Source organism: Ochotona curzoniae, unplaced genomic scaffold, assembly GCF_017591425.1.
Source record: "Ochotona curzoniae isolate NIBS_2020 unplaced genomic scaffold, NIBS_Ocur_1.0 contig_2502, whole genome shotgun sequence".
NCBI lineage: Eukaryota > Metazoa > Chordata > Mammalia > Lagomorpha > Ochotonidae > Ochotona > Ochotona curzoniae.
This window is the reverse complement of record NW_024465483.1, coordinates 26,732-49,404: the sequence shown is the minus strand read 5'-3', so window position 1 is coordinate 49,404 and position 22,673 is coordinate 26,732. Positions and strand designations below refer to the sequence as shown.

General features: G+C 40.1%; 1 long non-coding RNA gene and 1 pseudogene across 1 annotated transcript; one reads left to right on the top strand and one right to left on the bottom strand.

Annotated features, from left to right (window-relative positions):
* Positions 1–6,926: 6,926 nt before the first annotated feature.
* LOC121152597 lies at positions 6,927–7,527 on the bottom strand. The gene is made up of 2 exons (XR_005883287.1): positions 7,481–7,527; positions 6,927–6,976 (listed from the first exon to the last, which is right to left on the bottom strand). It is a non-coding gene; the product is annotated as an uncharacterized LOC121152597 (long non-coding RNA).
* A 1,242-nt stretch (positions 7,528–8,769) lies between these two features.
* LOC121152596 lies at positions 8,770–22,339 on the top strand (annotated as a pseudogene).
* The last annotated feature ends 334 nt before the right edge of the window (positions 22,340–22,673 follow it).

Genomic DNA, 22,673 nt, shown 5'->3' with positions numbered 1-22,673 from the left:
TTTATTCTAACTATGCATTCAACATTTAATCAAACTCAGAGTCATTAGAGGAAAGAATTTGCTACAGAATAATAAGAAATAGTCTATTGTAGTTTTAGAATTGCAAAATTAATGCAGAATGAGTATTTTCATTTTCCTTTTACCCTATAATGCCATATAGATTATAAATTAAGCTGCATGAATAGAGGCTGCAAATCAAACATACTTAGAAGAATGTACTGTCAGTCTTTCTATTGAGTGATCCAGAACTGAGGAGACATGTGCGTTCCAGGTGTTGGTGTCATTTGAAGATGTGGCTGTGGACATTACCCAGGAGGAATGGCAGAACATGGACAATACTCAGAGGACCCTGTACAGGGATGTAATGATTGAGACATATAGCAATCTGCTGTCTGTGGGTGAGTGAAATTTTGTCATGCCCAACCAGAATAATTTCTTTATACTTGACAAATTAAGAATTTATGAAGTTTAGTACCTAGTAGGACTAGTATTTGAGGCTTTAAGGAATCTTAATATGGGAGAATCAAGATGGTGGAATAGAGTAAGGACATGCTTAAATGAACAGAGAAGCATTTAATCAGGATGAAGTAGAGAGGACATATTTCAGGAAATAGGAAAAGAACAGAACAACAGCAGAGCGGTGCCTGGAGACTGAAAGACACAGGAAAGCAGCGGGCACAGCAGTGTGGTATTGCAGTTACTGATACTCCAGCACAGCAATTGGAACTCCACCAGCAACCAAGTGGGAAGGGACTTGCACTGTGAGCTTGGAAGGTGAATCCAGACAAAGAACTATCCATCCTGCTGATCCGTTTGATTTGACCAGGAGCAGAGACAGAGCAGAAAATCTCAGAGGGGCAGTGCGAGAACAGAGTAGATTTCATAGCCCAGTCAGCCCCCTAGAGCTGAATTGGGTGCCATTTTGCGTAAGGAGGAAAGGGAAACGGAAAGGATGTAGCATACTCTGAGCAGGGAGTGAGCTCATTTCTGACTCCATGAACTGAAACAATCTGGCATTCTACAGGTTACACCTGGGGCAAGTCTGGGTAGCCCTCGGATCTGACAGCCAGCAGATGAAGGACTGCAGTGGTGGTATGAGAGGCGCCATTTGCGCACTGTGGCAATAGCTTTGGGACTGCAGGAGACAACAGTGAACTGTGCATATTCTGGAGTTGCAAGAACTTGCTGAGGTCCGGCAGGAAAATAATACTGACTGTGGCATCTTTTGGGTCAAAATAGTTCTGTGTGGCAACCAGACCTATTCCTACAAGATCAGCACCACCAACAACCTAACTAGATAAGACACCTGGTGTCTCTTTAATCCTGGGACCTGCTCCAACCAGAAGTGGGAGAAAGGTTGCAGAGAGAACAGTGCAGCCTCAGCATAGTATCACAGGAGGTGGAGAGTGGTGAGCCAGGAGCTGGGGCTGTGAAGACCACAGTGGAAATCTGACATAAGAACCCAGACCTGGAACTTGCTGGAGGTTGTGGCATAAGTGGCTGTAAGCAAAAAGTTGTGTACCAACTGCAATAAGTAAAATCGCATTATAGACCCCTGAGTGACACAGCTTAGAAACCTGCCCCAAGAAGAAGACTCTGCTAGCCAAAAGTACAATGATCAAGAGCAAAAGAAGATACAAAGGCACAATGAATATTACCGAAAACTCCCCTGCAAAGGAGCAAAACCCTTTGCCAACCTCAGTGTTAACTGAGGAAGACATCGAGAAAATGGGGACACAGAATCCATGACTCATTTTAAAGATTCTGGTCAAAAATGAGAAGCTCATGCAAGAGTTCAAAGAATTGAAGGAAGCAGTAAAGCAAATCAAGGCTGGTATAACAGAAGCTAAGAACACTGTAGAGCAAATTACAAGTACAGTGGAAAGTCTCCAAAATAGAATGAAGCTAGCATAAGAAAGAATCTCAGAATTGGAAGATATCTCCTGTCACCAGGGGGAAACAAAGAAAAAGCTGGAAGCAGAGCTTGGTCAGGCCAAAAAAAGTATTCAAGAATTGAAAGACACTATGAAGAGGCCAAATATAAGAGTTCTGGGAGTCCCAGAAGGTGCAGAAAGAGAAGCTGAGTTTGCAAATGTATTTAATGTAATAATCAAGAAAAGTTCCCTAATCTGGATAAAGACTTGGGAAACAAGATCCAAGAGGGGCACAGAACTCCCAACAGGTTTGATCAAAAGTGATCTTCACCAAGACATATGATTATCAAGCTCTCTTCAATTGAACATAAGGAAAAGATCCTTAAATGTGCACGTGAAAAAAACCAATTGATACGTAAAGGAATGCCAATTAAGCTCACAGGAGGTCTCTCACAGGAAACTCTACAGGCAAGAAGAGAATGGAGTGACATATTCCAGATTCTGAAAGAAAAAGATTGTCAGCCTAGGAAAACATACCCTGCAAAGCTTTCTTTCATCTTTGAAAAGGAAATAAAATTCTTCCAGAGTAAAGAAAAGCTAAAAGAATTTGCCTCTTTCACACCTGCCCTACAAATGATACTTCAAGATGTTCTTTTGACAGAGAAGAGGAGTTCACCTACCAAAACCAAAGGCAATCGGGAAGAACATTCCAGTAAAATGACAACAGAAGACTGAATCAACGAACAACCCATTCCTAAAAAGACAGGACCAAAGTACCACCCGTATATATTTAACTCTGAATGTAAATGGCTTAAGCTTAATCAAACATCACAGATTAGTAGACTGGATTAAAAACAAAGCCCATCTATTTATTATCTGTAGGAAACACACTTCAACAAAGATTAGCAGAAACTATATTACATGGCTTTTGTTGTTTTGTGTTAGTTTCATCTCTTCAAAGCACTTTCTTCTGATTAAATCATTCAATGAGTCTTAGATCATGCAGTGGCATCATTTTCTTTAAGAAGGTTCTTGATTTTCATTTCTTCAGTTACATGTTACTCATTTCATAGCATGTTGTTTAACTTCTTGGTGTTGTTAATTTCTTTTGTCTCCCTGATGTTGATTTTTTTTTTTTTTTGTGGCTCTTCATTTAAGGGGATGTATAACAGCTTTGTAATGGAGACGGTCATATCTAGTAACATGTCATTTAACTTCATGGCATTGTAAATTTCTATTTTTCTTTCTATTGTTGATGTTATTATGACTTTTCATTTGAGGGGATGTATAGTAGTTATGAAATGGAGACTAACATCCAGATGTGAGGATGCAGTTGATATGCATTTCTGTTTCCAGACAAAGATGGACTTAGAATGAAACTGTTTACTATATCTTGACAATAAGATTCTGACTCTCTACCATTGTCCATGACCGCAATGATGGACATATGACTGAGTATAAAAAACTATATGTTAGGTATGATATAAAGGAACTAGATGGGAGAAAGAGGCTTGGGGAGGGGATAAGGGAATATGGAATTGTATTATAAAATGATAGCAATAATAATAAAATGCAAAACAAAACAAAAAGAATCTCGATATTTACTCTTCAGATAATGATTTGTATTAGCCATTTTGTGACACAGATTCTAGATCCAATCTTTTCTTCTTTAAGCTCCAAGATAGTGATTTCACAAAATGTCTATTATTTCCAATTAACAGGGTATCACATAACAAAACCTGATGTGATCTTCAAATTGGAACAAGAATCAGTACCATGGACTGTGGAAAAATCTATACACCAGCAGGTTCCAGGTAGGGCAATACATACTGGGAAGGGAAGTTGATATGTATCTCAGTAAATATTCACTGGAATTCATGCTGATTTTTTTTAATGTTTCTTTCAAAATCAGTATTTTATGTCATGCATGAGACAAAGGCACTCTACAGTCTCCATACACAGTTCTATTCTAACAATGCCTTTAAATGTTAAAAATTATCGACCTGAAACACAAAATGTAGAAATAAATATTGATCTTTTACATGATCCCTTCAAGACAAGAAAAACTGGAACCGTTATGTGATGTAATACATCACAAGCATTAATTTGAATTTCTGTACCAAATTTTCTGTTCTACCCCATGAACTTAAAATACAAACCCCAAGTAGTTGAAAATGGAAAAAGAAACCCTATTTATTGTATTAATGTATTAACTGAAAAAGTGTAAGACTCATTTATGTGTGTACTTCTTGAATATTAAAATCTGTTATATCTAGAATGGCAAGAAACATCATTATCTTACTTGAGCATTTGAAAAGAAATACTTAGATGTAATTCATGGATATGGTTACTCTTTTTGCTCATTTCAGATCTTTCCAGAAAGAATGAGCTGCTTGGAACTATTCAGGAAAATCAAGAAACCACTTTCAGGCAAGTTGTAATCACAAAAGTTGTGTAACTTCAAAAAGAGTTACATTGCCAAAGATGGTTAATTTAAGCTCTGGCCATAATTGAAACATGCTATGAAAGGAGATTGTATAAAAAAGAAACTAGAAATACACTTTCTTCTTTTTATTTTTTAATTTGCAGAGAAGTTTTATTTGCAGAGTTATTAGGTGAATGTAGAAAGTAGATGGAATGGAAAAGGACCAGCTTGGAATGAGCAGGAAATGGGATACCTGTTGAGTGGAAAGAAGGAGATACATGAACACTTTTCAGAAGGGTCTTGGGTTTTTAAGTGTTCCATGACTCTTCCTTGTCTGAGCAAGAACCTATGGGAAGACATTTCCCATTGGTTGTCTCTCAATCAATAGCTCCTACTGTGTAGTTTCAAATGTACCCCTCCCATTCTATGGCTGATCAGGTCTCTGATGTTGAAAGCCACATGGCTTATAGAATTGAGACAAAACAAAACAAAGGAACTGGTCTTTACTCACTTCATCTCAGGAGTGTAGAGGTGGTCATCAAAAGTCCACATGAGTTATTTCAAATGATCAAAACCAAGCAGAATACTTGTGGGGCTGCCATGAGTCAGCCCTCCTTCATTAAGGATAAACCAACATGAAACATAAGAAAGGAGCTTGGCACTTGGGTACCATGCCAGGTGGTCAGCATTCAGAATCCACCTAGGGAGTTTCCAGTCATGCAAAAAGTAGCCTCTGACAGGGACTGTCACTCCTCCACCAGATTTCTTTCAAACATGCACCAGATCCTTACTCCCAAAGGGGTAATTGAGATGATAGGAAAAGAGCAATTCATCCCCCTTGAAAAAACAACCTATTTGGAGTTTCAAACAGAGCTAGGTGGTGGACGGTGGATAAGATGGAGGGATCCATATTTATGCAGAGCCAAGTGGTATCGAGTCATTTTAAAGGCCCAGTCACACTTAAAGGAAAGCATACCAACATGGTAAATTCTTCTGCCTGCTGAGTGAAGCCACATGACTGGTATAAGAAGCCTTTTTCATGCCCTGTTTCAGGCACCAGAGAAAATGTTACCAGGAGATCTCAGTGGCTCTTTCCTCAGCTTAGTATAGGAACAGAAACTGGAACTCAGTTGCTTAGAGAAGGTTTGCTTCCAAAGTAACCAGGTGAACTTAGAAAGAAGAAGGGAAGTGGAAAGTGTGTCCCAGGAAAGATCTCAAAGATGGGGTACCTTTTGAAAAGAGAAGAAAGGACATCATAATTTATTTCAAAATGTGTTTTTTCCTAGGAAGCCTGATGAAATGTCATTTGGGAAAAAGCAAACCTCTAATGTTCCTGAGAACCAACTCCAATGTGGGGAAAATCTCAGTCAGCATGACAAGATGTACACTTGTAAGCAATCTTTTGAACACAATAGGAAAGAAAAAACTTTCAGCAGGAAGATATTCCTTAAGTGTGAGAAAATTTGTATCAATCACCCATGCAATTGCCCTATGATTGTAGGAGAAACAATTCAAATCGTCAAGAAAATGTTCCATAGCAATCCTTATGTTGGCAAGCATCAACAAACACACTCAGGAAAGAAACTCCATGAACTTTTCAAGAGTGAGAAATGTCCTATTTATAAAAGAGATTGCAAAATTAATCACATAATACAAACAGCGAAAAGTCACTATATATGTGGCTGCTGCAAACAGTCTTTTAGCTGTAATTCTAGATTTACCACCAAACAGAGAAGTGATATAGCAGAAAATTTCCATGTGTGCAATAAATGTCAAAAAAACATTTATGAGAAGTCGGAATGCACTAGAGATAAGATTCTTCCCAATGAGGAGAAACCACATGAATGTAATGACCTTGTAAAAGCCTTTAGTGCTCAATCAGGTCTCCTTACACATCAGAGAATTCACACTGGGAGAAAACCGTATAAGTGTAGTGAGTGTGGAAAAGCCTTTTGCAAACCATCAGTTCTCATTAAACATCGGAGAATCCACACAGGGGAAAAACCTTATAAGTGTAGTGAGTGTGGAAAAGCTTTTGGTCGGAAGTCACACCTAATCAGGCATCAGAGAATTCACACAGGGGAAAAACCTTATAAATGTAGTGAGTGTGGAAAAGCTTTTGGTCGGAAGTCACACCTAATCAGGCATCAGAGAATTCACACAGGGGAAAAACCTTATGAATGTATTGAGTGTGGGAAAGCATTTTGCCAGCAGTCTGATCTCATTAAACATCAGAGAATTCACACAGGGGAAAAACCTTATAAATGTAGTGAGTGTGGAAAAGCTTTTTGCCAGCAGTCTGTTCTCATTAAACATAAGAGAATTCACACAGGGGAAAAACCTTATAAGTGTAGTGAGTGTGGAAAAGCCTTTTGCTGGAATTATGGTCTCATTGTGCATCAGAGAATTCACACATGGGAAAAACCTTATAAATGTAGTGAGTGTGGAAAAGCTTTTTGCCAGCAGTCTGGTCTCATTAAACATAAGAGAATTCACACAGGGGAAAAACCTTATAAATGTAGTGAGTGTGGGAAAGCTTTTTGTCGAAAGTCATCCCAAATTACACATCAGAGAATTCACACAGGGGAAAAACCTTATAAATGTATTGAGTGTGGAAAAACTTTTTGTCAGAAGTCATACCTAATCATTCATCAGAGAATTCACACAGGGGAAAAACCTTATAAGTGTAGTGAGTGTGGAAAAGCCTTTTTCCAGCAGTCTGATCTCATTAAACATAAGAGAATTCACACAGGGGAAAAACCTTATAAATGTAGTCAGTGTGGAAAAGCTTTTTGCCAGCAGACTGGTCTCATTAAACATCAGAGAATTCACACAGGGGAAAAACCTTATAAATGTAGTGAGTGTGGAAAAGCTTTTTGCCAGCAGTCTGGTCTCATTAAACATAAGAGAATTCACACAGGGGAAAAACCTTATAAATGTAGTGAGTGTGGGAAAGCTTTTTGTCGAAAGTCATCCCAAATTACACATCAGAGAATCCACACAGGGGAAAAACTTTATAAATGTATTGAGTGTGGAAAAACTTTTTGTCAGAAGTCACACCTAATCATTCATCAGAGAATTCACACAGGGGAAAAACCTTATAAGTGTAGTGAGTGTGGAAAAGCCTTTTTCCAGCAGTCTGATCTCATTAAACATAAGAGAATTCACACAGGGGAAAAACCTTATAAATGTAGTGAGTGTGGAAAAGCTTTTTGTCGAAAGTCATCCCAAATTACACATCAGAGAATTCACACAGGGGAAAAACCTTATAAATGTATTGAGTGTGGAAAAACTTTTTGTCAGAAGTCTGATCTCATTAATCATAAGAGAATTCACACAGGGGAAAAACCTTATAAATGTAGTGAGTGTGGGAAAGCTTTTTGTAAGAAGTCATCCCAAATTAGACATCAGAGAATCCACACAGGGGAAAAACCGTATGAATGTATTGAGTGTGGGAAAGCATTTTGCCATAAAAAAGACCTAAACAATCATCACAGAGTTCACACAAGGGAAAAACTTTTTTCAGTATGATGAGTATGGAAAATCTTTTTGCTAGCAGACAGTTATTGTATAATCTAAGTCACATGACTGACGAAGTGTTGAAAAACTCATAGAAAAAAACAATGATTGCAATAGAAATCAAAAAACTGACATGGGTTTGCAGTTCTGTAACATATCCACAGGAAGGCGTAAAAAATATCCTATTGACTAAAAGAAAAATTATTATCCTGAAGTCAATCCTCTGCAGATCTTGTGAAGTGCAGAAAAACAATGGCATGTAAACAAAAACAGTAGCTTCAACAAAGCTGCTGTCACAGTCAAATCTTATAAAATCCAAAACAGGTATTAGTAAGATTACAGATAGAACCCATTATTAAATTGCAGTAAGATGTGGAAAACACTTTGAAAATCTCAGCAATTGCCAAATAATAAACATGAGGTGTGTCACATTTTAGAACAAGGCTATGTTTTGCTAAAATATTTGAGATGGAATCTGTGCTTGATCTCATTTTGTTGTAAATAAGTTCTGCTTTCACATTTTAATTTTGAAAATAAATATTCTCCATATAACACTTGTTTTGAGTTTCATATAGAATTTATGCAGTTATCTAGAATAGCTTTTTTTATAGTGTTAATTTGCCAATATTCTATTGCAGATTAATATGAACTCAAAAATATCAATTGATGCATGTGGGAATTGTAATGCTAATCACCCTGTTTTGCAGGACTGATGTTTTGTTCAGAGCGAGGAGGGAGTCATTTGTGACTTCTGGCAAATTGGATCACTTTTCGCCCTTGTCTAATCATTATATACTTTTAGAGTTATATGCAAATGTCATAAAAATTGTTTGGCATCAAGTTTGGGGATGTGGTAATTGCCACTGGATTTTAAATATCAGCTGCCATAACTACTGCTCATGGTCACACTGATTTCATGCACAATGGCTTCCCAAAGCAAATTTCTTGCCAATGGATGCCAGCCTATGCCTAAAGTCTTTCAACTATGTCGATGAACATCAGATGCAGCCCTATGGCATAGTAGGGTAAGTTTCTGGTTACCCTACTGTGGTAACCTAGGGCACCACTGGTTCATGTCCTAGCTGATTCACTTCTGATCTAACTCCTGTCTTCTGGCTTCACACCAGCTCAACTACTGTTGTTGCAATCACTTGGGATTTGAATCATTGGAATAAAGATGCCTCTCTGCTTCGGTCTTTATTATAATTCCATGTACAAATGAATTAAAAATGTTAATTTAAGTGTGGGCATCGTGACTTATGTTGAGGTAAATCAAATATTTAGTATTAAGCACATTGGCATGGTCCCATCTATGACAGCCTTGATTGTTTTTATTGCTTACTATTTTGAGGCATGACCCTATCAGGTTCCAAAATGCTGAACATCGAGTACAAGAGAGGCATCTTTTTCTGTAGAATGTATCATGTAACATATTATCAATGCCTTAAATTAGATAATGAGGTTTGTGTACTTCTGAGTGATTTCCACCAGCCTTCTTATATGAGTCCCTAGCTGTGATCCCTCTGATATTGATACTGACCGGATACTGGCCAAGGTCTTCCCTAGGAACACACTTCAGAAACTACATTGAAGTGAAATTTATTTAATGTTTTGCAGTTCCCTTTTTCAAACATTCCCAATCACTCTGATAGCATTCTAATGTCCTTTGATTTTTTTTTTATTGCCTCCTAGGAAGGTGGAATAGAATATATGAAGGGATTTGTGAGGGTTGAGATAAAATAGTGATTATGTATTCGGGTTATAGATCCTGCTTTAATAACCATGGGTTGGAACAAGTTTCAAAAGTAATGGATCCACTTTCTGTATCTTTCCATCCCCTGTATAGGAGCAACAGAGACTTACTCTAAATCTCCCTATTTTGTCTTTTTTTCATGTGCAATTGCTGTTATCTAATTTTTTCAAACTATTTCTATGTCATAAAACATTATTGGTTTTGTTCTTGAGTGTAATATTTAAGAAGGTATTAAGTAAGTTAAAAGCTAAAAAAAATTTTTTTTTTTTAATTTGGAAAGTCAGATATACAGAGAGAAGGAGAAACAGAGAGAAAGTCTTCCATTTGCTGCTTCACTCCCCACATGGCCACAACATCTGGCCAGGGCTGAGCAATGCAAAGTCCAGAGCCAGGAGCTTCTTTTGGGTCTCCTGTGAGGGTGCAGGATACCAAAGCCTTGGGCCATCCGTGGCTGCTTTTCCTGGACACAAGCAGGGAGCTGGTAGGGAAGTGGAGCAGGAGGGATACAAATTGGAACCCATATGGGATCCCAGTATGAAACACGAGGACTTTAGCCACTTGACTACTGTGCTGGGCCCATAAGATAAAAAAATCTCCCTGTTTTTTCACTTAATTCCTCCAAACATCAATAATTTTTAAAATAATTACAGATAAAACTCAATATTTTTATCTTTTCATCTTAATTTAGATATGTTGGATTATTTTTAATGTTTTATTTGAAAGACAGATTGACAGGAGGGGCAGAGACATCCTCCATCCATCAGTTCACTCTCCAGATGGCTGCCATGGCCATAGCTGATTCAGTTGAAAACAAGAAGCCCCCTCCAGCTTTCCCATGTGTGTACAGTGGCCTAAAAATTGCAGCCATCTCCTTCTTACCTAGGCCATAAGTAGGGAGTTAAACATGAAATGTAGCAGGTTGGATTCCAATTGTCATAAGATGCTGGACTGCAGGCAGAGTATTAGCGTGCTAGACCATCACTGACACTCCCTGTTTTTTTAAATGTAAAATGAAAAATCCAAAAAGAGTGGAGAGAGAAGTGTAAATGATGCCACATGCTTGAGAATGTCATAAGTATTGAATACTGAGGTATGAGAGATGTGTTCTGTCTAAATAGTAATAGGTAGTAATTTGATAAAGGAGATATACTATAGAGTAAATAAAATAGAATCAGTATAGAACAAACAACTGAAAGATTATTAGAGTGCTTTTTCAAGGTTTATGAAAGATGAATCCTACATGGAATTAGATTTACCATGATTAGAAAAAGAACATTCTTGATATTATCTAAAAATCGATTATAACCAACAAAGGCATACATCAATGAAGCTAGAATTTACATACCATAGAGTTAAGCATGTTTTCATGTTAATAGTTTATAAAAAGTTTTGTTTGTTTTCAGAATCTTTTTAAAAATTCTTTAAATGACTTTCCTAATGCATTTTTATTTGTTTTGTGTTGAATTTAATTACACCTGTTCAACATGTAATCAATTCTTACCCAGTTTTTTATCTCTGTTTCTTCTAATATATTTAAATTCTCCCAAGTAAAGAGAAGGTGTCATGTAATAGATATTTTATACAAGGATTTTCTTAGGTTTTTCAACTGTTTTATTGAGCAATGAATTTGTACATTTTTGGTTATGTTTCAAGTATTCTCTTCTATATTGAGTTTTATTTGCTTAGGGAAAGCTGAGCTCTAAAAGAGTTGTAAAATCATTCAATTATTTTACCTTAAATCTGTGATTAAACTGATCCATAGGATAAGCATTTTAAATGAAATAAATTGTTATGCATATTTTGTTGAAAAGTAGCCCAAATGAGGTAACATAGTCAAGTTTATGCCAGAAACTATTTTTAAGGTCAGTGAGTAAATATGTACTAAATGTGTACTGCTCACTCCTATAAGCACTCAGACACATAAAGAATGCTTTAGAACTTGACTAATTTTTTTTCTGCAAGTTTGGTTAAAATTTGATGAGATCAGAGAAATAACATTCAAGGTTACAGTAGGCAGAGAGGAAAATGCACAAGAAAGATGTCTTTACTTTTATCTTGTACCCACAGTGACAGAGAGTGACCCTCTCCATTGCCTGGCTTCTCATGAGCCTGGGAAGGGCAGTGGTTACATGAAACCACTCTCCAATCCCAGATGAGTGTGAGTACCGGAGACCAGCTCCAACTGACTTAAGAGCTTGTAAAGGATGCATGGATCAGTGAGACAATAAAAAGAGATGAGATGTGGACCACTATGGTGTGATGCTCATAATGGACAACTCAGAAAAGTTGCCTTCTTTGTTTATACACAAATCATCACAAGCTTTTGCATAACATGCCATTGTTTTATTTTAACTTTATTGTAAAAGAATGATTATAAAATCAATCCTAAAAGCCTTATCATTATTTTACTTCAGAGAAAATATTTTCAGCAAGCTAGTACTCATTCAAACCCTCACTGACCTGGCTAAAGCCAGGAACTCCACGGTGGCAGCACATACGGTTACATAGTGACAAGTGGTTTACTTATATTCAAAATCAATTTTCACTAAACACAAACTAACTAATATTGCTTAAAATATCAAGAGTACAGAGTTAAAAGATCATAAATGAAAGAAATTTATAAAAGCATATAACATATATTCTTTTTCATTGATGTTGTTAGGCTGCTTCCTGACGTTTTTTTCTTTGCCTTTTTTTTTTTATTGTTTCCTTCGTATATCTGATGTAAAATGGGACTTTAAGGGAGAAGCCCCACCCAATCTTCCACCCTTCCCAGGTCCTGGATATAGGGCATGCTCCGAGGGTCGTGCTCAAGTGGTTTTGATAGTTCAACAGTTCTGAATTGCTGCCAATCTTGCCACTCCAAGCATGATGAGGTCGTGGAAGAATCCATTGACTGACATAGTCCATCATAGAATCTCAATTTGCCCAGTTTTTCATTGCCAACATATAGCTGAGGTGGTTGATTGACTAGTTCTGTCCTCTGTCTTTTCATTGTTATTAAATCCTCTAATCAATCATTTATTAATTGCCACCACTTCACCTAGTGTTGATTCAATTGTTTTTTGTTCTTTTGTTAAAGGACTGTGAAAGGGATCAGAGCAACTCAGACAATCCACAGAGGGCCTTTGCAGGAAACTTTCTTTTACTTTTATATACCGTTTTCTTTCTCTAAATTTGAATGCCAACATAAGTTAGAAGTTTTTATAAACTTTTCCCCCCTAAATATAAGTGCCAGTATAAGGTAGACATTTTAAGCTGTTGGGGGGGGGGAGAGGGTTCACATTTGTCTCCCTTTAGAAGATGCCCCATATAGTTTCTGCTTTCTGCAGTGAGAAACCAAAATGAGAAATCATATCATGTGTTGTAACAGTTCGAGGCAAATGGTAAACAAACTCTTTGTACCTTCATGGTTGCCATCTGTCCCAAGATGTTATCAAGCTGTTTCTTATGGAAAACATTACTTATATCAGGGCAAGTTTAGGACAATGGTGGACACATGACAGGATGTTCGGAGACATTGTGAGATCAATTTTACTATTGTATACTTTTAGCTGTGTGTCATTGTCTTATGTTGGTAAAGATGTTTTTATCATAACATGATTGATCAGTTTGAGGTGTTATACCAGTTACTGGTATCATTTCACATTTGTAGAAAAATAGCAACAACACCCTCAAGAGAATTCTATGAAACTTCAGAGAGGTGATTAAGTGTCCATACAATGGGGTGAGGCAGCAATGAGATGACCAGATACATTCTGCCAGGCCTTGCCACACAGCCAGAAACTCCTCATAGCCTTACTAACCGATGAGGAGTACTCATCACACTCCCATGCCATCTGACCCAATTGCATGGCTCCCCAAATGTGGGTAAAACTTTGGGAAGGGTATATGATTGACCCGTAGGCAAGCTGTATTATATTGGGAGGAAGAGAGATGGCCTCCAATTAGTGTGCCTAAGCTTGCTATCTGCCTGTGTCTTTTCATTCCCTCCTGAGATTTTCAACTGCTGTTCATATAAGTTGTTCAAAGATATGGTTTCATTTAATCTCTTGCAGCTGCTTCTTGCTTATTAGAGATTTAGACCTTACAAGTCCTGGGTTCAGAAATCTCTCCATATATAATGAATTCATGCCACAAACCACATGAAGTGTGGCTGTTATTGGTGGCTATGATCACCATATCATCTTAGTCACTCTAATAAGCTACTGACCTTACTCTGTCATTTAAAGTGGCATCCAAGAACCTCAACTGGTTTGCACAGTGGCACAACCTGTAGTGTGTTTTCCAATGCCAAGACACACACCGAATTCTTTGGTCCTTGAGACTAGAGATTTTCTGTTCCTTCTAGGACATTTCCAGAGGTGCAGTTTGGTGCAAAGTGATGCAGTCTGGCAAGGACCCATAAAGTCCTTGAATTTCCATCTTCAAGACCAGTGCTTCTGCATGCTGCAGTTACAACCTAGTACTTCTGAGGCCTCAGCCTGGCCCCTTCCAGCCTACAAATATAAGTAATCAGTATATGGTTAGCCTAGAACTTCAACGCAAGCATTAAGCCTGCCTGCTCGCAGACTGGTGCTTTGGTGTGCCATGGGTTTGGCCTGGCTAAGCCCCAGCAACAGGCTCTTGCCTACCCACTGTCATCATTTTGGGAAACTGTGTACACCACCTCCCTATTACTTCTGAGGCCTCTTGATATACCCACTCTAAGATTGTTGTCTCAGTACAGATCCAGCCATTTTCTAGAGTGCCAGCATTAAGCCCCTGGCTGGCAGCTCTCAGACTGACATGGTATCAACCATAAGTGCAGCCTGCCTAGAACACAAGAGTCAGACCCCTGGCTATCCACTATGGTGGAAAGATATTATTAAGCCTGTCAATTATCCATGATTATTTTAGACAGAGTATCTACATACTTGGACACTTGCAGTAGAGGCTGTTGTTAAGTGTAGGAAAAATTATCTAAATCCATGGTACACTTTTTTTGTTTGATTGTTTAAGATTAGTGTCAGCTTCCAGAGAACAGCAACTTCCAGATAGAATCATGAAGTTAGTGAAACTTGTCTGCCTTAAGGTGCCACAGCCTTAACATAGAAAAAGTGATGGTTATAGTTGACTTTTTGCCTTTTGAGGAGGAATTTGAGATCTTCAACTGACTTGCTTGAATAGGCACAACTCCAGCCCCAGGCCCTTCACTGTAGATTGGGACAACTACTTTAGCTTGTAGATTTCTGGCCTTAAGCACCTCCTGGGATGCTGGGCAGATTCAGGCTCTAGGTCATCATAAAGGCTCTGCCAGGTAAAGGAGAGAAAGGAAAAGGGAAAAGGAAGAAAGGAGAAAGTAAAAAAAAAAAAAAAAAAAAAGAAAAGCCTTAGGTTTTTCTTTTCTTTGTTTCTTTTTTTTTTTTTTTTTTTTTGATGTGGCATAGTTTTCTTTTTTTTTTTTATTGTTGCTAACATTGTATTATGTGATACAGTTTTATAGGCACTGGGGATTCCCCCCACCCCTCCCATACCCCTCCCCCCATGGTGGATTCCTCCACCTTGCTGCATAACCACAGTTCAAGTTCAGTTGAGATTCGTTCCTTGCAAACACATATTTAGCATAAAGTCCAGCGTCTTATTGTCCAGATAAGTTCAGTGGCCTCTTGGGGAGACCTTCTCTGGTCTGAAGATAGGGCTAACAGAGTAAAGATCCGATCAGTTAAAAGCCCCATCAAAACCTCAGTATCAATATACAACATTATGGAATTAATTGACATAGTATTGGGTAAACAATATGTTAAAAATAATGCAAGTTCCATTCTTCGAAACATCTGGGTTGAGACAGTGTCAATGACAGGTTCAAAAAAGCACCAACAACCAAACAAAAATTACAAGTTAAATCAAGGCAAACATGTGGTATCTAACCTTTTGGGATTCGCTCATTTCCCTTAGCATTATAGTTTCCAGTTGGGCCCATTTAGCCACAAAGAACTGCATTTTGTTTTTTTTTAATAGCTGAGTAGTATTCCATGGAGTAGATGAACCAAAGCTTTCTTATCCAATCTTCTGCTGATGGGCATTTCGGTTGCTTCCATGTTTTTGCAATTACTGATTGTGCTGCAATGAACATAGGGATGCATGTTGGTTTGTCGTAAAACAGGTGTTTTGGATATATTCCTAGGAGTGCTATTGCTGGGTCATATGGTATGCAGATTTTGAGTTGTTTGAGTGTTCTCCAGACTGATTTCCATAAAGGCTGTACCAATTTGCAGCTCCACCAGCAGTGGAGTAGGGTTCCCTTTTCCCTGCATCCTCGCCAGCAAGCGTCGTTGGTGTTCTTCTTTATGTGGGCCAATCTAACTGGTGTTAGGTGGTACCTCATTGATGTTTTAATTTGGATTTCCCTTATTGCCAGGGAGCTGGAACATTTTTTCATATGTTTGTTTGCCATTTGGACTTGTTCCTTTGTGAAATGCTTGCCCATTTCCCGTGCCCATTTCTTGAGTGGCTTGTTTGTTTTGGTTTTTTGGTTGTTTTGAAGTTCTTTGTATATCCTGGAAATTAGCCCCCTATCGCCTATATAGTGTGCAAAGATCTTCTCCCACTCTGTGGGTTGCTTTTTTACTTTGTTGATTGTTTCCCTTGCTGTGCAGAAACTTCTTAGTTTGATGAGGTCCCATTTGTTTATTCTGTCCTCAACTGCTATTGCTTTTGGTGTCCTTCTTAGAAAGTCGGTACCTACTCCTAGGTCTTGCAGGGTATTTCCTACATTTTCTTGCAAGAGTTTGAAGGTTTCTGGATGTAGGTTTAGGTCTTTTATCCATGTAGATTGGATCTTAGTGTATGGTGATAGATGTGGGTCTATCTTGTTGTTTCTACAGGCTATCAGCCAGTTGTCCCAACAACATTTACTAAAGAGGCCTTCCCACTTGCTTGGACTGTCATTGGTCTTTTTGTCGAAGATTAATTGGCTGTATCTGTGTGGGTTCCCTTTTGGTGCTTCTATTCTATTCCATTGATCTTCCTTCCTGTCTTTGTGCCAGTACCAGGCTGTTTTGATAACCACTGCTCTATAGTATGTCCAGAGGTCCGGGATTGTGATTCCCCCTGCTAACTTCTTGTTTTTTTTAGGATGGTTCTAGCTATTCGTGGTTTTTTGTGTTTCCAGATGAACTTTTGAATCATTGTATCCAGTTCCATGAAGAATGTTTTGGGCAATTTGATTGGAATTGCGTTGAAAATGTATATAGCTTGTGGTAGTATAGACATTTTAATGATATTGATTTTGCCTATCCAGGAGCATGGGATATTATTTCATCTTTTGAGGTCTTGTTCAATTTCCTTTTTAAATAGTTTGTAGTTTTCTTCGAATAGGTGTCCTACGCTTTTGGTTAGATTTATTCCCAAATACTTCATACTTCTCTCTGCTGTTTTGAATGGTATCCTGTTGGTTAGATCTTCTTCCATCTTGGTGTTATTTGCGTACACTATGGCTGTTGATTTTCGTTCATTAATTTTGTACCCTGCCACTCTGCCAAACTCTCGTATAAGTTCTAGTAGTTTCTGTATTGAGTCTCCTGGTTTTTCTATGTATAGGATTATGTCATCTGCATATAGTGAAAGCTTGACTTCTTCGTTTCCTATACGTATGCCTTTGATTTCTTTTTCTTGTCTTATGGCCTCTGCAAGTACCTCTAGGACTATGTTGAATAGCAGTGGTGATAGCGGGCATCCTTGTCTTGTTCCAGATCTCAATGGGAAGGGTTCTAGCTTTTCTCCATTCAGTATGATACTGGCGTTGGGTTTTTCATAAATTGCTTTGATTATGTTGTGGATTTTCCCATCTATGCCTACTTTGGCTAGAGTTTTTAGCATGAAGAGGTGTTGGATTTTGTCGAAAGCTTTTTCTGCATCTATTGAAACTATTATGTGGTTCTTGTTTTGCAGTTTTTGGATGTGGTTTATAACATTTATGGATTTCCAAATGTTGAATCATCCCTGCATTCCAGGGATGAATCCTACTTGATCCGGATGAATGATCTGTCTGATGATTTTTTGAATTCTATTGGCTAGGATTTTGTTGAGAATTTTAGCATCAATGTTCATCAGAGAAATAGGTCTGTAGTTTTCCTTCTCTGACGGTTCTCTGTCCGGTTTTGGGATTAAGGTGATGTTGGCTTCATAGAGTGAGTTTGGAAGGGTTGCTTCCTTCTCTATTGTTTTGAAGAGCTTGTAGAGGATTGGGGTTAGTTCTGTTCGGAATGTTTTGTAGAATTCTGTGGTGAAGCCATCTGGGCCTGGGCTTTTTTTCGTTGGGAGATCCTTGATGACTGTTTCAATCTCTACCTCGGTTATAGGTTTATTTAATTCTGCAGTTGCCTCCGGACTGAGTTTTGGTAAGTGGTGGGAGTCCAAGAACTTTTCTATTTCTTGGTGGTCCTCAAATTTGTGGGAGTACAGTTCTTTGTAGTAATTTCTAATTATTTTCTTAATGATTGCAGTGTCTGTTGTTATGTTGCCTTTGTCATCTTTAATGCTATTGATTCTCACTTTTTCTTGTTTTTTTTTTTGGTCAATCGGGCCAGTGGAGTGTCTATTTTGTTTATTTTCTCAAAAAACCAACTTTTTGATTTGTTGATTTTATGTATAGTTTTTTTGATTTCTATTTGGTTTATCTCCTCCCTTGTTTTGATGATTTCTTGTTTCCTATTGTGCGTGGGACTCTTCTGCTGCTGTTTTTCCAGATCCTGGAGGTGTGTGGTTAGTTCCTGTATTTGGCGTCTTTCTTGGGCCTTGACATGGGCTCCGATTGCGATGAATCTACCTCGTAGCACTGCTTTGGCGGTGTCCCACAAGTTTTGGAATGTTGTATCAGAGTTTTCATTGATTTCCATAAATTTTTTGATCTCATCTTTAATTTCTTCTCTGACCCATTGTTCGTTTAATAGCATATTGTTCAATTTCCAAGAGTGCCTATACTTCCTGGGGAGTTTTGAGTTGTTGATTTCCAGTTTCATCCCATGGTGGTCTGAGAGGGTACATGGTATGATACTAATGTTTTGGAAGTTATTTAGATTCGCTTTATGTCCTATCATGTGGTCGATTCTGGAGAAGGTTCCATGCACCGCTGAGAAGAATGTATAGTCTGTGGCCTTAGGATAAAAAGTTCTATATATGTCTACTAAGTCCAGTTGTTCTATTGTTTGTGTGAGCTCTGTTGTTTCTTTGTTGAGTTTTTGTTTCGTAGACCGGTCCATTGGTGTTAAAGGCGTGTTGAGATCGCCTACAAGAATTGTGCGGGTATCTATGTCTTCCCTTAAGTCTGTAAGTAATTGCTTTACGTAACTAGGTGCATTAAGATTTGTTGCATAAACATTAATGATGGTGATTGCTTCTTGATGGATCATTCCTTTCACCAGTATAAAATGGCCTTCCCTGTCTCTTTTGATGTTAGTTAGATTGAAATCTATCTCGTCTGAAATTAGGATAGCTACCCCAGCATTTTTTTCTCGTCTATTGGCGTGAAATATCTTTTTCCATCCCTTCACTTTCAGTTTCTTTGCATCCTTTCTGGTTAGATGTGTTTCTTGTAGGCAACAGATGGTTGGGTCTTGTTTGATGATCCATTCTATTAATCTCTGTCTTTTGATTGGTGAATTTAGACTATTTGTGTGAGAGTTAGAATTGAGAGGTTGCAATTTTGCCCTGCCATGCGATTGTGTTTTGTGTGTGTTGTTGTCTGTGTAATTGCCTTGTTTGTGCGGGCTTTAGTTTGGAGACCTTCTTATTTGCCAACTTTGTTTGTGGTTTGCCTCCTTTTTATCCGGGACTAGCGCATTTCTAAGGAGGCTTTGCAGAGCTGGTTTTGTGTAAACATATTCTTCTAGTTTTTCTTTGCTATTGAAGTATCTGATTTCATTCTCATGTACAAATGAGATCTTTGCTGGGTAGATTATTCTTGGTTGACAGTTGTTTTGTTTCAGGACTTGGAAGATCTTTGTCCATTCTTTCCTTGCTTGTAGGGTCTCTTCGGAGAAGTCAGCAGTGATTCTGATGGGTTTTCCCCTGTATGTGATCTTTTCTCTACTTCGTACTTGTCTCAGGATTCCTTCTTTGTCTTCATTGGAGTAGAACTTGAGCACCGTGTGTCTGGGTGAAGATCTCTTTGGATCATGTCTGTTGGGAGTTCTCTGTCCATCCTGTATGCGGGGTGGATTCGTGTTCCAAGTGTTTTGGAAGTTTTCCTGTATAATTTCGTCAAGCACTGCTTGCATTCCTGATTCTTTTTCTACTCCCTCGGGGAGGCCAATGATCCGAATATTCAATTTTCTAAGGTAATCCTTTATTTCTTGCATCATTTTATTAGTTTCGCTGAGGCTTGTCTCCAGCTGTTTAATTCACTGGGCACCTTCATTTTGTATGTCTTCTGTTTCAGAGATCCTTTCCTCTGCCGCATTTATTCTGTTGATCAGGCTTTCAATTATATGATCTTTGGCATCCAGTTTTGTTTTGATTTGTTGTATTTCAGCGATTATGCGGTTCCTGAAGTCTTCCCGCTTCGTGTCCACGTCTCTGATAAATTTTAGCACTATTTTTTAAAATTCCTTGTCTGGTAACACTTCCATGTCTTCACCTCACATCTCCGATATTAATAATGGCTTTTGGCCCTTGTTTGGTGGGGTGCTGGCTCTTTCATCTGGAGCACAACTTTTTCTGGTGGTTTTTCCCATTGCGTTGGTGTATTTTGGTGAGGCCAATGGACCCGTTTGTTGAGGGGTCGTTAGGTGCTTTCCTGTAGAGGTTGGAGCCTGCAGGTATGGTGTTGCAGGGCGTGGTAATTTTCACGGCACCGTTGGTGCGTTCTCAAGGCCCGGGACTGTAGGGCACCACCTTGGGGGCCCTGTGGATTCCAGGCACACTCTGGGCACCTCTTCTACAGGTGTGACACCCCAGGGCGTGGAGGGATGGAGGCGCTCTCTGGGCGTGCCCCCTGCATGGGAATTCACAGGACGTAGAAGGTTTTATGTGCTTTCTCCCTGTGTTCTCCGTGTCAGGGACTGCAGGGTTTTTCAGAGCCCGCCTGGTGTGTCTCCCACACACGGGACTGTGGGTGAGGCACTTTCTGGGCGTGGCTCTTGTGCAGTGATTCCACCATTCGTGGTGTGTGGGTGTTCAGAGCCACCCCGGTGTGGCTCCCCCACACAGGCCCTTAGTGGAGGAGTGACCCAGGCTCCCTGTTAAAATGACTTCTCGGCGGTTTCGCACAGTGCCAGTGTGGCGCAGGAGTTTTCAGAGCTCTCCTGGTGGGTCGCCCACACTCAGAACTGCGGGGTGGGAGGCGAGGAGTGGGCAATTCACACTATGGGAGTGGCACCTGCGTGTCAGGGACACACAGCGCTACACTTCCCAGCTCAGAGCCCTCCTGACTCCTGCGCTGCGGAGGCGGTTGCTGCAGGCCGGACCGCCCAGCCCGCCCAGAGCGGCGTTCAGAGTCCTCCTGGTGCTGTCGCCCACCCACAGGGTATCAGGGTGTGGGGGATTCCAGACCCTCACCGGCAGCCTCTGCGCACTGAGATGCACTGGCCCACTCAGCGCAGGAATATCTGGGGCGCTTTCCCCCGTGTCTTCTCAGCCCCCAAGACCACTGTGCGCTGCTCCCAAGGCACAGACCTGGCAGTTTCAAGGCGCTTGCCCTGTATTCTCAGAGGCTGGAGCTTCTGCAGCCCCTGCAGGGGGAAGGGCAGAAGGAGCACCCCAGGGGGTTGGGATTTGCGCCCAGTCCCCGGAATGCAGAGGCTGTTAACCCTTCCCTGGCTCACCGAACCTCCGGGTGTTGCAGTCTGCTTCTGCTGCTGTTGAAGACCTCTGCCGGTGATGATCCCTCCCGGTTTCCTTGTCTCTGGGTCGGCTGCGTCTCCTGTCGGCCACTTTCAAAGGTGACTCAGCAGGTCTAGAGCGGGATGTCGGCTTCTCTACCTTTTGTTTTGTCTCGTTCTCGTTGTTCTTCCGAGTTGTGTGGATGTTTTTGGCTCCACACTGTCCAGGGAACTTCACGCACCTCTCCCTGTGGTTTTTTGCTGTTCCTCTTTGCTGCTTCTGTAGCGCTCTATCCCTCTCTCACTGGACGCTCCCTCACAGCCTTCCTCCTATGTGGAGGTCAGCCGTGTGGCCTACGTCTCCTTTGGGCCTCATGCCGGGAAGCTGGTCGCGATTGTAGATGTCATTGATCAGAACAGGGCTTTGGTGGATGGGCCCTGCACGCGGGTCAGAAGGCAGGCCATGCCTTTCAAATGCATGAAGCTGATGGATTTTATCCTCAAGTTCCCATACAGTGCCCACCAGAAGTATGTCCGGAAGGCCTGGGAGAAGGCTGATATCAATGCAAAATGGGCAGCCACGAGATGGCCAAGAAGATTGAAGCCAGAGAAAGGAAAGCAAAGATGACTGATTTTGACCGCTTTAAAGTCATGAAGGCAAAGAAGATGAGAAACAGAATAATCAAGAATGAAGTTAAGAAGCTTCAAAGGGCAGCTCTGCTGAAAGCTTCTCCTAAAAAAGCACCTGTTGCTAAGGGGGCTGTGGCGGCCGCTGCTAAGGCTCCAGCAAAGAAGGTGGCCACTGCAGGCAAGAAGGCGGCGGCCCCGAAGGCCCTGCCCCATAAGGTGGTGGCCCCGAAAACAGCTGCACCTGCCAAGGCCCAGAAGGGCCAGAAGGCGTCTGCTCCAAAGGCATCAGGCAAGAAAGTGTGAGAGCTGTTGGAAAGTAATAAAGCACCTCTTTGACCAAAAAAAAAAAAAAAAAGAATTTGTTTATTTGAAAGTCAGGTTTACAGAGAGGAGAGACAGAGAAAGATCTTCCATCCACTGGTTCACTCCCCAAGTGACCACAATGGCTGGAGCTGAGCCAATTCATAGCCACGATCCAGGAGCTTCTGGGTATCTTCTGCAGGTGCAGCGTCCTAATGACTGTCTTTGACTGTTTCTCCAGGCCACAAACAGGGAGATGGAAGGGAAATGGAGCAATTGGGTTAGGAACAAGCACTGATATGGGATTGTCATGCAAGTGGGGTACTTAAGCCACTAAGCTACTGTGCCAGGCCCAAGCAGTAGTTTTCATT